The 14,145-nt window shown below is 41.6% G+C and overlaps 1 protein-coding gene across 1 annotated transcript in view; it reads right to left on the bottom strand.

The window, feature by feature from the left end:
* Positions 1 to 14,145, bottom strand: part of LOC126281494 (ADP-ribosylation factor-like protein 13B) — a 187,673-nt gene that overhangs the window by 167,809 nt on the left and 5,719 nt on the right. The gene's annotated exons all lie outside the window — the stretch shown is intronic.

A 14,145-nucleotide genomic window follows, 5' to 3' on the forward strand; every position in this document is an offset into this window, starting at 1 on the left:
AACCTGACGAAACAGATATGGAGATTGACAAACGAATGCATAACTGCTGGAAAAGTGTCTGCGGAGAGGAGACAGTACCTGTTTTCCGAAGGTTTAAAGAGCAATTTCATAGTTTACCTAGTAGTGACATTGAAGTAGATAGTTCCTGTGAGTTAGTCTGGGTAGATGTCATACTTGACAACTGGAGTAAATTAATAATTGGTTTCTTTTATCGACCCCGCCCCACCCCCAATTCACAAGATAAAGTTGCTGAACAGCAAAAGTACATGTTTATCATCAGTGGTAGGCATAAAACATCATTCAAAATCATACTGAATGCCTTCTCAGAAAATTATTTTGAACAACTAGTTCAGGAGCCCACCTGAAGTGTAAATGGTTTTGAAAATGTACTTGACCTCTTAGCAACAGATAATACTGACCAAACAGGTAGCATCATGATATGAAACTTCCTGGCAGATTAAAACTGTGTGCCCGACCGAGACTCGAACTCGGGACCTTTGCCTTTCGCGGGCAAGTGCTCTACCAATTGAGCTACCGACGCACGACTCACGCCCGGTACTCACAGCTTTACTTCTGCCAGTACCTCGTCTCCTACCTTCCAAACTTTACAGAAGCTCTCCTGCGAGGCATGCAGAACTAGCACTCCTGAAAGAAAGGATATTGCGGAGACATGGCTTAGCCACAGCCTGGGGGATGTTCGCAGGAGAGCTTCTGTAAAGTTTGGAAGGTAGGAGACGAGGTACTGGCAGAAGTAAAGCTGTGAGTACCGGGCGTGAGTCGTGCTTCGGTAGCTCAGTTGGTAGAGCACTTGCCCGCGAAAGGCAAAGGTCCCGAGTTCGAGTCTCGGTCGGGCACACAGTTTTAATCTGCCAGGAAGTTTCATATCAGCGCACACTCCGCTGCAGAGTGAAAATCTCATTCAGCATCATGATAGATTAGTGAACATGAGATTGTTGTAGCTAGACTGAATACCGTAATATCCATAGCTATCAAAAATAAATGCAGAATATATCTATTTAAAAAAGCAGATAAAAATTTTCTTGGTACCTTCCTAATAGAAAATCTCCACACCTTCCAATCTGACTGTATAAGTTCAGATCAAATGTGGTTTAAATTCAAAGAAATAGTATTGATGGCAATTGGAGATATATATGAAATAAGTTAATAAAAGATGGTACTGGTCCCCCATGGTACACACAACAGGTCAGAACACTACTGTAAAGCAACCAAAAAACATGCCATATTTAAAAGAATGCAAAATTGTCAAGAAGTTTCACAGAAGCTTGAAATTTAGCGCGAACTTCAATGGGAGATGCTTTTAATAGTTTCCACAATGAAACTCTCTCTTGAAATCTGGCAGAAAACCCAAAGAGATTCTGGTAGTATATAAAATATACCAGTGGCAAAATGCAGTCAGTACTTTCACTGCACAATAACAATGGTGACGTTATTGGGAACAGTGTCACTTTAGCAGAGTTATTAAACGCAGTTTTCTGGAATTTCTTCACAAAAGAAGACAAAGTAAGTACTCCAGAATTCAAATCAAGAACAACTGGCAGCACGAGTGACTTAGAAGCATATATGCTCGGTGTAGCGAAGCAGCTTAAAACACTTATGAAAGGCAAGGATTGTGATCCAGATTGTATACCAGTCAGATTCCTTCCAGAGTATGCTGATACAATAACTCCATACATACAATCATATACAACTGCTCACTCATAGAAAGATCTGTACCCAGCGACTGGGAAGAGCACAAGTCACACCAAAACCCAAGAAAGGAAAAAGGAGTAATCTGCTGAATTACGGACCCATATCACTAACATCAATTTGCAGTAGGATTTGGGAACATATACTGCGCTCAAACATTGTGATTCACCTCAAAGAAAACGATTTACTAGCAAATAGCGAACATGGATTCAGAAAAATATTCTTGTAAAACACAACTAGCTCTTTGTGCTCATCAAATAATGAGTTCTGTTGACAGTGGACGTAAATTGATTCCATTTTTTTAGATTTCCAGAAGACTTTCGACACTGTTCTTCACAAGTGACTTCTAATTAAATTGCTTGACTATAGAGTATCATCTTATTTGTGTGACCGGATTCGTGATTTTCTGTCAGAAAGGTCAAAGTTCTTAACAACTGACATAAGGTCATTGAGTAAAATAGAAGTAATATCTGGAGTTCCCTAAGGAGGTGTTATAGGACCTCTGTTGTTCTTGATCTACATACACAATTTAGGCAACAATCTGAGCAGCCCTCTTAGACCATTTGCAGATGATACTGTCATTTACCATCAAGTAAAATCACCAGATGACAAAATGAATTGCAAAATTAATTATACTATATATCAGTAGGTTATAAAAAGTGACAATTGACTCTAAGTCGTGAAATGTGTGGTCATCGAAATGAGCACTAAAAAGAATTAGCTAAATGTCAATTACAAGATAAATCACACTAATCTAAATGGTGTAAATTAAACTAAATAATTAAGGATTACAATTACAAATAATTTATCTTGGAGCAATCACATGGATAATGTGATTTACTGGAAGAACACTGAGAAAATGTAACAGGTCTACTACAGATACTGCCTACATTACACTTGGTCCTCTTTTGGAGGAGGAGGAGGAGGAGGAGGAGGAGGAGATTAGCGTTTAACGTCCCGTTGACAACGAAGTCATTAGAGACGGAGCACAAGTTCGGATTAGGGAAGGATGGGGAAGGAAATCGGCCGTGCCCTTTCGAAGGAACCATCCTGGCATTTGCCTGAAGTGATCTAGGGAAATCACGGAAAACCTAAATCAGGATGGCTGGACACGGGATTGAACCGCCGTCCTCCCAAATGCGAGTCCAGCGTGCTAACCACTGCGCCACCTCGCTCGGTTCCTCTTCTGGAGAACTGCTGTGCAAAGTAGATCCACATCAGATACGAGGAACGGGAACAGCAGCTTGTTTTGTATTATTGTAAAATGAGGAAGAGAGTTCCATGTATACACAATTTGTGGAGGCAAACATCAAAACAAAGGCGTTTTCACCATGGCAGGATCTTCTCATGAAATTTCAATCACCAACTTTCTCCTCAGAGGGTGAAAATATTTAGTTGGTGTCCACGTACATAGAGAGAAATGATAATCATAATAAAATAAGAGAAGTGAAACCTTGCAAGGAAAGATGTAAGTGTTCATTTTCCCCACACACTGTTCGAGAGTGCAACGGTAGAGAAGTAGCTTAAAGGTGATACAATAAAAACTCTGCCAGGCACTTTGCACAGTAGCCATGTAAAAGTCAATGTAGGTGTAGATATAGGTGAGGTGATTGACCAAAATCGATAACACCACAAAAGATGATTGATGCTCAAGCTCCATATCCTTTGTGTCCCATAAAGCCTGTGTGATGCCTGTCTTGCCAGTCTGGTCTCCCTGTTGGTTGTGCCCATACGGTTCAGCACAAGTGTCTGATAATACAACTTTACGGTTTCACATCTTACATGAATTGTTACCAGAATACACTAGAAAGTGAGAAGCATTCTGTCAGTTTTTCATGTTGTATGCAACAACCGAGCGTATCAAGCAAATAACCTTGATGGATACGTAAATTAATGCATTTGAACTATAGAAAATCGACTTAAGCTGTGCAGGAATATTGCGCACATACAAAAAGTGGCCCAGGGAACAATAAATGCTACATGTAGGTATTCTAACTCTGAACACAATAAAAGACACAGTTATAAGAAATTCACTATTCATTAGGGCATGACGTGCAGTACAAGCATAAGTAATATAATACAGTTTAGTGACACGTACAAGACTGCCAGCCAGAGCCAGTACATGGCCCCACCAGAGGCTATCAACCACAGGCAAATGAGGTGCCGATTAGTCAGCGACCTCTGGTGGGGGCCCGGAGCAGGCGAACAGGTGTGAGTCAAATGCATGATGTGCACCACGGTAGTGGTGGTGGAGGTGTAGTAATGTGCATGTTATTACATCCCCCTTACTTGGGGGCAGGAGGGGTGGTGTGGGGGGAGGGTAGGGGCGGGGGCAGACCAGATGCTGGCTTCTCCCTGATCCTCATATGACTGACACGTCCACAGTGTCTGAAGCAGGGGTTCTGGGCATGAACAGTTTGCAGTCTGTGTGATGCAAGGAGTAGAGGCACAAGTGGCACAAGCATGGGCATGCGCAGCTTGCTCCCCCTCCAGGAGAGCAGGTGGACAAACCCAACACTCCACACACAAGGGCCATGTTGACAATGGACTGGAGTCATTATGTGAGAACTGAGAAAAATATAAGGTCCTCTTCCACTGCAAATTCCATGACATATTTGCACATTTGCATTTTGAAAGTCCACGTGAGATATTTTGCCTCGCTGGTGGATTGTGGATGAAAGGGCGCACCATGATGTGGCAGATGTCATTGCATGAGCAGAAATATTTACAGGATTGAGCCAAAAGCTGAGGGCCATTGTCTGAAACCACCAAGCAACGTACACCTTGAAGAGAAAAAATTTTGACAGTGCCTTGGTCGGAACTTCTGCTGTGGAAGATTGTCAATGAACAACAATAGGAAACCTGGACAAGTCATCAGCAGCCAAAAATGTCTAAAGAAATGAATGTGTGGTGCCTGTTCTTTTGGACACATCCGAATGAACAGACATGATGTGGAATCTGGTGCTGTGATACGTATCACATACATTGAGGGTGGAGGGGGGGGGGGGGGAGGGGGGGAGAAAGGAAAGGAGAGGAAATCAATGGAAAGGAGAGTAAATTGAAGTAGCTACTGATGTCAGTTGCATCAGGACTTTATGCAGAATCAGCAGCAGCAACTGGACCAGGATGCAAACCTGGGATCTCTGTTCACTATGCAGTTCCATAAACCCAAGAAAGTACGTTGTTGTTGTCGTCTTCAGTCCTGGGACTGGTTTGATGCAGCTCTCCATGCTAATCTGTCCTGCGCAAGTTTCTTCATCTCCCAGTACCTACTGCAATCTACATCCTTCTGAATCTGCTTAGTGTATTCATCTCTTGGTCTCCCTCTACGATTTTTACCCTCCACGCTGCCCTGCAATGCTAAATTTGTGATCCCTTAATGCCTTAGGACATTTCCTACCAACTGATCCCTTCTTCTAGTCAAGTTGTGCCACAAACTTATCTTCTCCCCAATCCTATTCAATACTTCCTCATTAGTTATGTGATCTATCCACCTTATCTTCAGCATTCTTCTGTAGCACCACATTTCGAAAGTTTCTGTTCTCTTCTTGTCCAGACTAGTTATCGTCCATATTTCAATTCCATACATGGCTACACTCCATACAAATACTTTCAGAAACGACTTCCTGACACTTAAATCTATGCTCGATGTTAACAAATTCCTCTTCTTCAGAAACGCTTTCCTTGCCATTGCCAGTCTCCATTTTATATCCTTTCTACTTCGACCATCATCAGTTATTTTACTTCCTAAATAGCAAAACTCCTTTACTACTTTAAGTGTCTCATTTCCTAATCTAAATCCCTCAGCATCACCCGATATCCTCGTTTTGCTTTTGTTGATGTTCATCTTATATCCTCCTTTCAAGACACTGTCCATTCCGTTCAACTGCTCTTCCAAGTCCTTTGCTGTCTCTGACAGAATTACAATGTCATCGGCGAACCTCAAAGTTTTTACTTCTTCTCCATGAATTTTAGTACCTACTCCGAATTTTTCCTTTACTTCTTGCACAATATACAGATTGAATAACATCGGGGAGAGGCTACAATCTTGTCTCACTCCAATCCAAACTGATCTTTCCATTCGTCTGTAAAGAATTCGCGTTAGTATTTTGCAGCTGTGACTTATTAAACTGATAGTTCGGTAATTTTCACATCTGTCAGCACCTGCTTTCTTTGGGATTGGAATTATTATATTCTTCTTGAAGTCTGAGGGTATTTCGCCTGTCTCATACATCTTGCTCACCAGCTGGTAGAGTTTTGTCATGACTGGCTCTCCCAAGGCCGTCAGTAGTTCAAATGGAATGTTGTCTACTCCGGGGGCCTTGTTTCGACTCAGGTCTTTCAGTGCTCCGTCAAACTCTTCACGCAGTATCCTATCTCCCATTTCGTCTTCATCTAAATCCTCTTCCATTTCCATAATATTGTCCTCAAGTACATTGCCCTTGTATAAACCCTCTATATACTCCTTCCACCTTTCTGCCTTCCCTTCTTTGCTTAGAACTGGGTTGCCATCTGAGCTCTTGATATTCATACAAGTGGTTCTGTTCTCTCCAAAGGTCTCTTTAATTTTCCTGTAGGCAGTATCTATCTTACCCCTAGTGAGATAAGCCTCTACATCCTTACATTTGTCCTCTAGCCATCCCTGCTTAGCCATTTTGCACTTCCTGTCGATCTCATTTTTGCGACGTCTGTATTCCTTTTTGCCTGCTTCATTTACTGAATTTTTATATTTTCTCCTTTCATCAATTAAATTCAATATTTCTTCTGTTACCCAAGGATTTCTAGCAGCCCTCGTCTTTTTACCTACTTTATCCTCTGCTGCCTTCACTACTTCATCCCTCAGAGCTATCCATTCTTCTTCTACTGTGTTTCTTTCCCCCATTCCTGTCAATTGTTCCCTTATGCTCCCCTTGAAACTCTGTACAACCTCTGGTTCTTTCAGCTTATCCAGATCCCATGTCCTTAAATTCCCACCTTTTTGCAGTTTCTTCAGTTTTAATCTACAGGTCATAACCAATAGATTGTGGTCAGAGTCCACATCTGCCCCTGGAAATGTCCTACAATTTAAAAACTGATTCCTAAATCTCTGTCTTACCATTATATAATCTATCTTATACCTTTTAGTATCTCCAGGATTCTCCCACGTATACAACCTTCTTTTATGATTCTTGAACCAAGTGTTAGCTATGATTAAGTTATGCTCTGTGCAAAATTCTACCAGACGGCTTCCTCTTTCATTTCTTAGCCCCAATCCATATTCACCCACTATGTTTCCTTCTCTCCCTTTTCCTACTGACGAATTCCAGTCACCCATGACTATCAAATTTTCATCTCCCTTCACTATCTGAATAATTTCTTCTATCTCATCATACATTTCATCAATTTCTTCATCATCTGCAGAGCTAGTTGGCATATAAACTTGTACTACTGTAGTAGGCATGGGCTTTGTATCTATCTTGGCCACAATAATGCGTTCACTATGCTGTTTGTAGTAGCTTACCCGCACTCCTATTTTTTTATTCATTATTAAACCTACTTCTGCATTAGCCCTATTTGATTTTGTATTTATAACCCTGTATTCACCTGACCAAAAGTCTTGTTTCTCCTGCCACCGAACTTCACTAACTCCCACTATATCTAACTTTAACCTATCCATTTCCATTTTTAAATTTTCTAACCTACCAGCCCGATTAATGTATCTGACATTCCACACATCGATCCGTAGAACACCAGGTTTCTTTCTCCTGATAACAACGTCCTCCTGAGTAGTCCCCGCCCGGAGATCCGAATGAGGGACTATTTTACCTCCAGAATATTTTACCCAAGAGGACGCCATCATCATTTAATCATACAGTAAAGCTGCATGTCCTTGGGAAAAATTACAGCTGTAGTTTCCCCTTGCTTTCAGCTGTTCGCGAGTACCAGCACAGCAAGGCCGTTTTGGTTAATGTTGCAAGGCCAGATCAGTCAATCATCCAGACTGTTGCCCCTGCAACTACTGAAAAGGCTGCTGCCCCTCTTCAGGAACCACATGTTTGTCTGGCCTTTCAACAGATACCCCTCTGTTGTGGTTGCACCTGCGGTACGGCCATCTGTATCGCTGAGGTACGCAAGCCTCCCCACCAACGGCAAGGTCCATTGTTCATGGGGGGGTAGAAAGTATGTAAGCAAAAGTTATATTTATTTGGAGACACACATAGTGAGAAGAGCACCTTAATAGAAAAAGTAGTTGGAAGGCATAAGACATGTTCATGCAGTTTTGTTCAGAGTTCGGTTTTGATGGGTGCAATACACATGTGCAAGAAGTTATACTGTTCGAAGAATCTGAATATGCCCACTGGCGATATTATTCAAACATATATTAAATGCAACTGCCTAGTATGCAGGTGATCCCAGACTCAAAATCTGGTCCAGCACATTTTCAGTTGTTGCCGCTGATTCCACATAAATTCACGATGCAGCTGATGACAATAGTTCCTTCTCTCCCCCCCCCCCCCCCCCCCCCCATGCACCCTCAGTTTACATAATGAATATGGATTCTTTCTCAAGGTAGTGTAGGCACTGGCCAAGGGGATAAAACAGTGTGTGGTGCCACCTGTTATTTGAATACTTGTGGCACGTCATGAGCCGGTGCTCCAACTTACAGTCAATACCAGGCCAGATCATGTGTTGAAATGCCGATTGTTTAGTGTTGGAGGCTCCCCAATGACTTTGACCTAACAGGTTGAGAGCCTCGCAATGCAGTGTTGCTGGAATTACAACACTGGGAATACCCCCTTCCGTCGACAAGAAAATGGCACCGTCTCACAGGGAAAGATGATGACGGAAAGCAGTGAAGTTCCACAACGCATCAGATGTCCAGCCCAGTGTACAGTCAGGCTACCCACATTGTCATGCATGCAACTTTAAGCACTGGGTCTGCAACCGCTGCTGATGCTCCCGGAGCTGGTAATGAGGAAGCCATTAATAGTCTGTCTTACTTCTGTGAAACTGAAAACCCAACAGTTCTTCCTGATCAAACACCCGAACGGGCCCCATGGGCAGTCAAGACAATGCATCCGCATTTGTGTGCTGTGATGCAGAGCAGATATGGATCTCACAATTATATCTCGACAAAAATAAGGCCCAACACTGAAGGCTTTGTCAGATAATTCAGCTGAATGGTGAAACAAGAAAACCAGAGGTTTAGGATCTGGGAGTAAGTGGGATTTCCTACTATATAACAATACATAAAATTATTTTAGAGCATAAACAGTCACAAGGGCTTCTTTTTCGACTTGTGGGTAGTGCTGCTGAGCTGCATTGTGTGTTTTGGATGCACAAGGGACAGGTGACTCAGAGCCACTACATTCATTACAATGGGCTGGAACCACCCCCACTTGATGCTGGGATGCATCTGTGGCCACGACTAAATGTTAAGCATGATGGAAGACTGCAAGGCAAGGCACAGTCTGTACATTGTTTTTAAGGCACACATATGCGTGCCCATACGCTAGCGACCATGTGAAAGCTACATTTTTATGAAGCAGCTGGTGCAGAGGGAGAGCCAGAGTGTCTGCAGCAGCAAGAAACCTGTGATAATATGCATTTTATCATGGAATACCTGTGGTTCGCAGAAACTGGTCAGACGAGACAAAGACGTAATAGCGACGACCAGCTGTTTCAGGGATTGAATGCCCTACCTGTAAAGTTCATGACCTAGATACACAGAGTGTGAAAAAGTTGTGACTTAATAAGATTACACTTAAAGCCAGCAGTTTGCAAAACTGTAAAGAGAGAACAGAGTTAGATAAGTGTTCTCTGCCTTCGCACCCATTACTACCGTATCATCTCGATAGTCGATGCAGCAAGGAACCTCTGCGTGAATTACTGCAAAAAGTATTGGAAAATGGATGCAACACTAGGCCACACCCAATATTAAATGTTAATATTCGTAAAGACCAAAGGGCCTGTTCACAACAGCAACTGTTTGGATTTTTCATCTAACATATCCTGCAGGTATTCCTCATCTTAGTCAGTTTTGGGAAAGATTTGGCCCCCAGACAATTTTGTAAGTAATTCATCAGTTCGAAGGAGACAGTATGTGTCAGTAAGAGATTGCGTACTGATGGTAACTTTAAAGTCTGCACAAAGTTGGAGCAGACCTGATAAGTTTTTGACGGTCACCAATGGTGTAACCCACTGACTTATGGAAATCAGTCAAACAATGCCTAGAGACGTTAAGTGATCTAACTTTTTCACGTAAAAGTGAGAGGATGAACAACAGATTTGTAAGCCATGGCAGCTGTAAATTGACCAAGAACAGCACTACGAGGTGCTTTTAAAAAAAAGAAGAGCTATATATTTTCAAATTGTTTACAAAACAACCTTATCCCCTTCAAAATACTCTCCACTACAACTAACACATTTGTCCCACCAGTACTTCCACTATTCTAAACATTTTTTGTAGTCATTTTTAGAAATGGCTGACAGCTCCCCCTCATTTTTTCTCGTTTTTTTCAAAGTCGTCAAATCAGTGTTCTTTCATTCCCCAATTCATGTGTGGGAATAAGAAAAAAGATGCACAGAGCCAGGTCAGGCAAGTAAGGTGTGTGGGACATCAGAATCATGGCATTTTTTGCCAAAAACTAACAGAGACAGCTGTGTGTGCAGGTGCATTGTCATGGTGGAACTCCTGTCTGCCACAAATCTAGTCTTTTTTAATGAACACTGCTGCGCAATCTTCTTAAAACTTTTGTGTAAAAGGTTTGATTGATGGTCTGGCCTGGGGGAACAAACTCTGAATGAACTATACCCTTGGCACCAAAAAAGCAAATTAGCTTGTTTTGATGTTTGATATAACTGGATGGGGTAACAATGATGTCTTCCCTTGGCTTGACTGTTGCTTTGTTTCTGGGTCATAACCGTAGTGCCATGACTCATCACCAGTAATGACCTTTGTCAGTAAATCTGGATTAAGCTGTTGTTTCAAAGTACGACAAGTTTCAACGTGACGTTCCTTTTGATTGTTAGTCAGAATCCAAGAAACAAACTTGGCAACAACCCTTTTCTTTCCAAAATCTTCTGTTAAAATCTGCTGAACTGAGCACCAAAATAGTCCACAAATCTTTGACAGTTGATCAATTGTCTGTCGAGGATCTATGAGCTTTCAGATTTTTTACTAAGTAGAAAGCAAAATTTCACAACCTGCACGTTGTTCACTTAAACTTGCCATCATAAGAAATGATACATGAACAAAACAGCATTAGCAAAACCAATCATTGCAGATGAACAGAACAAGCCAAGCCAACAACACAGGCGGCACCGGCAATGAATTGTGCTATACACGCCTAGTGCCAGAAATGCGTACTACACAAGCTCTGCCCACGGAAATGTTCTTCCCTTTTTTTTCTTTTTCTTTTTTTTAATCCCCTTGTATGATATTTATTGTAGCTTATCACTGTCTGACAGATGCCAAATGTGGGGAGCCCAGACATGAGTACATTTGCAAGCTGAGGAGTGAAACAGCCACTCCCGTGTCCACTTGCAGCAACAATGGTTTGTTCAGCACAGACATTACGAAAAAAGTTTATTCTGACCTGCAGACAACGATGAAACAGAATGAATGTCAATGTCCAATTGTTCTGAGGAAGGTAAAAAACAACAAACTGATGCAACGTGGCCTTTCTTGTGACACTCGTGGCATGATGCCCACTGCCTCAGGCATGCAGCTCTTTCAAATACCACACAGTGACCCTGCTGTTGCTGGCTATGTGGTTCTCCATAGCAGCTGGGTTTCCTGGTTTGAATGCCATCAACTTCCTCTTCATTTGATGAACCTGTCACTATTTGTCGATATGGTTCGCTATCAATAACAGCAACATTCTCCGTGCTTCAATTTGGCGGACTGCAGCACAGAAAACTTCAAAGGACTGGGCAAGGCTTAAAATTCCTTTGAAGAACAGATGCTCACACTGATGGGCTCTGTGACGATCTTCCTTATTAGGTGCTATGCGAATAACTGCATCCCCAACCATGAAGCCAGCACACAATTCCGTGGAGGTTTTAGTAATAAAGCAACACTTATGCCTCAAAACCTGTAGCTCTACTGCCTAAGACCAATAAAACTGATGTGGCTGCTTGTAACGCTAGTAGGATTCTACAAGTGTGGCAACGATGTGTGTACACTTGTGATGATAATAAGACAACAAACTACATGTGACATCAAAAGAGTATGGGGCCAATTCATGCAAAGAGGCTAACTTACACAACAGCTGGTACGTGCAAGGTGGACATAAACAAAGCCTCGAAAGTGTCTGCATCAATCACCTTAAATGCAATGTAGTGCTGGAGAAGCCATTTTCACAAGCCTTCTTATCTTCAGCAGAATAGTCATTCGGTAGGGACGGCGGCAGGTACATCTGAGATGGTGGAGCCAGAACCATCAACATAGCCATGCCTTTTTCCAAGGTGGTCACAGTAAATTGCTGCTGGTGGAGAAGTGATTGAAGCACCACCTCCATGGAGAAGTTACACGAAAAAAACAGCCATTGAAGTTGAGCATGCAAAAGGTCTACATGTCGTCACTTGTGTTCCAACTCCAGACACAATAAAAAACACGGTTATAAGCAATCCACAGTTTATTAGATAATGGCATGACAGCACAAGCACAAGCAGTACAATGCATTTTACTGATAAGTGCAAGACTGCTAGTCAGAGCCAGTGCACAGCAATATAAAGAGCATTTGCTTGCAGTGGCCACTAGCTATCAGCTACAGGCGACTGAGGCAACATTCAACGTCAGTGGCCTCTGGTGGCGGCCTGAAGTAGCCGAACGGTGCACTACTCAAATGTGACATGTGCCATGTTAGTGGTGGGGGAGGTGTAGTAATGTGCAGATTACTACAGTAGGTGTTGCAATTTGTGGGTTACTATTGTAGATGTTGTAACAACATGTAAACACTATAGCTGAAGACCACCTACAGTACACATGGTTTCAGCCTGACAACGCTGTGGTTTGTACAGTCATCAACGCCACATTTCCTGGATCAGGGTTTTCACCAATGAATTATTTTGAAGGGGTTGTGGACCCGCGGTCTCTGATTTTCCCCCACCTGAGTCTTTGTTGTAGGAATATCTTAAAGATTTTCTAACAAAAAAAAGGGAAGAAGGGAAAGTGGATACAGTTACTCACAACCTAAGTCATGAAGCAACAGGGAAAGGTAAACATGAAGGGAAGCAAGGATGGAGGCATGGTTGTCAGAGGGCTTCCCTCTGTCATCCTTGATTCCCTCCCTGTTTACATTTCCCTGTTGCTTCATAACCTGGGCTGTGAGTAACTGAATCCACTTTCCCTTCTTCCGTCCTCCCCCACCCCCCCACCCCCCTCCCCACCCTGATGAAGAAACAAAGTTCCCAAAGCTAGGAATGTAAATTTTCTGTTCTGTTTTGTGTATCTATTGGCTGTACTGAGCTGAGGTAAGTACTGGCCAGCCCCTCTATCTCTCTGTTAGTATTTGTTTCACATCTTTATATGAGATTTTACATTAATCATTCTGATCTATATAAAAGACATTAAAAACCCCAACAGTTCATCCAAAATCACGTTATTTGCAGATGATATAACCATAATTACAAGCAAGGGCAGAGAATCCTTATCCACTACAGATGAGAAGCTCTGAAGTGTGTGTAGCAATGGTTTCATGCAAATAAGTGCACACTGAATTCAAATAAAACAAATTACATACAGTACAGTAAAGCAAATGATGATGATGATGATGATGATGATCTTCATTTATTATTGACTGACCATGATCTAGAGAAAGCACTGTGTAAAAAATTGTTGTTCACGCACATTGATCATGACTTGAACTGGAAAGACTGTGTCATATACATACCCAAAAAAACTCAGCACTGCATATTTTGCACTAAGAATAATTTCTGGAGTTTTGATCACAGAATATGCAAGATTAGTCTAATTTCCTTATTTCCATTCTATTGTATCTTACAGAATAATGTTCTGGGGTATAACAAAATCTCACTAGACAGACATTTTTAAATTATGGAAAATAGTTATTAGAATTATTACATGCAGCTTTCCACAAACATGCTGCAAGCTCTTATTCACACAGTTAAAAATACTTACAGTATCATCTTTTTATATATTCAAAAGGACCATTGACGTTGCTGTTTGGTCCCCTCCCCCAAATCAACCAACCCTATCCAAAAGTTTACTGTATACAAGAACACATTTAGTAGTTTATGTATGAATTCATATTTATGTAATTACAATACACATATATGCATGTAGAAAGAGCTAGAGAAACATAAACTCATAAACATATGAGTCATTATTGAAAAAAGCTGTATAATGCTCTGCCAATTTGCATCAAGGGAATTGAAGTTGAGAGAAAATTTAAGTCAGAATTAAAAAATTAGCTGTTAAATAAATGTTTTTAT

This window comes from Schistocerca gregaria, chromosome 1, assembly GCF_023897955.1.
Source record: "Schistocerca gregaria isolate iqSchGreg1 chromosome 1, iqSchGreg1.2, whole genome shotgun sequence".
NCBI classification, from domain to species: domain Eukaryota; kingdom Metazoa; phylum Arthropoda; class Insecta; order Orthoptera; family Acrididae; genus Schistocerca; species Schistocerca gregaria.